Genomic DNA, 2,974 nt, shown 5'->3' on the forward strand with positions numbered 1-2,974 from the left:
TCTATCTATCTATCTATCTATCTATCTATCTATCTATCTATCTATCTGAATAGACATCTATTTGCTATATGAGTACCTAAATTGAGCCTTTTTTTTCAGCTATCACAGTGGTAAAATATAAACATTTTTCTATCTGGAGTAAGAGAACTTGAATTTACCTGTCTAATCTTGATGAAATTATTTCATATCTTTGGGCCTTAGTTTCCTTAGGTAAATGATAGTCAATAGCTTTTAAATCTATGGTCTTATGGAACTATTGCCTATATTCGCTAGCTTTTGTGGGTGGCCACATTGCAGAAACTTCATAGAATTCAATACCTGGGTTGGTTGGCTGCCCCTTAGAAGCCAGAGGGTCAGAATGTGCCAGTTGTAATAACCTGCTATAAGTCAGCAACTTTTATACCTTTAGGCCTAGATGTTTTTCTATTAATTATGAAAAAATCAAAGTTAGGAATGCCAACTACCAGCTGCCATGGCATCTAGGTGCTACAGTGGATAGAGTGCTAGGCCTGAAGTTGGGGAGACCTGAGTTCAAATCAAGCCTTAGATACCTACTAGCTGTGTGACTCTGGGGAGGGCTGTTGTGTGGATCAAACGAAATAATATTTGAAAAGTGCTTAGCATAGACATGGTAAGCACTACACCCATATTAACTGTTATGCAGGACATGTTAAATATGTTCTATGGTGCCTTGTCTCCATTTCATGTTGAGCCTTATCTCACCCTTGGACCAACCCTGCTAGCTCCCCAACTGTCATCCATATGGAAGGCAGGGAGGTACAGCAGTAATTGTGCATTGCAGTATTGAAGATTTATAAATCAGTAAGTTAAAATGTCTTATAATTTTACTCACCTTTTATAAGAAAACAGAATTTTTTTTAAATTCAAGATAGAATACTTGGTGCAGATCCTTGTATCACACACAATAATAATGATATCCAACATGACATGGACAAAGTGACACAAGCCACTGGTTTCTTTCCTCACTAGAGGAGTATAAGAGGCTAGGCTCACCATCACTTTAAGGTCATTTTGTCTCTGGTGAGTCATATTTGCTTTTGCTTTTCTCACTGTGTATGTCTCTGACCTTCTGTTCTGTAACTTTCTCACTGTCTATGTCTCTGTCCTTCTGTTCTGTAACTGGCCGAAGATAAAATCCATGTTTCCAAATATTAATCTACACTTCATTCTTATCCTTATACTCAACCTCCTCATTCTGGTTTCTAGTTCTACTTCCTTAAATACCATATAGGAATTCAATATGAAAAATCATTCTGATAATAACAGCAAAAAATAGGAAAAACTGTATCAATAACTTTGGGTCTTTGTTTTATAAAAATGTCAAGAAAATATCCAACTGAACTGAATCCCTGATGACATTCCAATACTCCAGTGCATCTGTGATTCCTCTATATTTGTATTCTCTCTGATGATTGAGATTACACACGATTCATGTCTTCTCAGTGTATGTAAAACTTATCTATACCCATTTATGAAGTAACAACAAGAGGTCCACCCAGCGTCCAAGAGACTTTCTTTGCCTTTTCTTGAAATTGAAAGGATAATCATGGAGATAATAGGCCGTCCATTGGCCATACCTTCCTCTCATTATGCTATTGGTCCCTTTTTTTCTGGTTATACATTTCTCCAACATCCTTTATGATGATGGTTTAATAATCAGGATTGACATTTAAGAAAGTGTTCTGATGACTCATCACTGATATTGTAAGCTTTCACAATAAACTCTATCTGTACTGGGGTAGTAATTTATCTTATTTGCTTTTAAGTTAGGTTATTTATTTTTTTGATCAGTTTAAGTAGACAAAGATTGATTTACTTCCTACTCTATGCAAAGCACTGTGGTAGGTGCTGTTGAGAATGCAAAAATAAGATGTGATGCCTACAAAAAGAACTTATCATTTAGTAGCAAAGATAAAAACACATGCACAAATTACAGAAATTTTGAAAGAGATATGTATCCAAAGATATGTAAAATTAAAAAATGTCATGAGAGTCATGGGCAGGAGGGGGAAAAACATTTTTCCTGGATCCCTGCTTTGTCCCAATTACCACTCAACTTACCATACTTGTGGATGAATGAATAAAAACACTTATTAATAACAAGAAATAGCTTTTTTAATAGAGTTTTAAAGTTTACACAGAACTTTATGTATGTTATTTCACTTGATCCTTACAACAACTCTTTGAGGTAGATACCAGTATTATCCCATTTTATATATTAGGAAACTGAGACTGAGATTGGATAAGTGATTTGCCCAGAGTCACACAACTAGTAAGAGTCTGAGTGAGGTTTTGAACTCAGATCTTCCTGACTCTTAAGTTCAATATTTTACTATACAAATAGCTGTCTATAGTAAATACTTACCATTTGCCAATTAACATGGTAATCACTGGGAATACAAATAGAAGAAGTGAGGTAGTCCCTTTGCCCAAGGAGTTTATACTGTAATTGGGGGAGACAACAAACAAAGCAAGATTTAGCTTCTTGGAAGATAGAAAGTTCTAGAAATACTAAAGGTAAAGTAGTAAGGGCTGATGGCAAGGACTATGGGTCCTTAGATTACACCAGTAGCTCAGAAGACAATGTAAGAGGTCTACAAGGCATAGAAGCAAGGTAGATCGTGAGGCTTGAGGGTCTTTAGGAGTAAGTGACATTGCAGGAAGTTAGGTGGTACAGTGGAGAGAGTACTGAACCTGGAGTCAGAATATCTGAGTTAAATCCTGACTCAGATACTTATGCTGTGTGACCTTGAGCTGGTCACTTAATCTCTGTCTGTCTCAGTTTCTTTATTTGTTAAGTGGGAATAATAATAGCACCTCTTTCCCAGGTTGTAATGACAAAATGAAATAATATTTATAAGACCCATTTCAAATGTTAAATCACTATTTAAAATTCTGGCTGTCATATCATCATCATCATCATCATCATCATCATCATCATCATCATCATCAT

General features: G+C 35.7%; 1 protein-coding gene across 1 annotated transcript in view; it reads left to right on the plus strand.

The window, feature by feature from the left end:
- Window positions 1-2,974, plus strand: part of GALR1 (galanin receptor 1) — a 41,764-nt gene that overhangs the window by 32,608 nt on the left and 6,182 nt on the right. The window lies entirely within an intron of this gene.

This window comes from Petaurus breviceps, unplaced genomic scaffold, assembly GCF_028583685.1.
Source record: "Petaurus breviceps papuanus isolate PSGF00001 unplaced genomic scaffold, PetGlider_PUasm1.0 224, whole genome shotgun sequence".
NCBI lineage: Eukaryota > Metazoa > Chordata > Mammalia > Diprotodontia > Petauridae > Petaurus > Petaurus breviceps.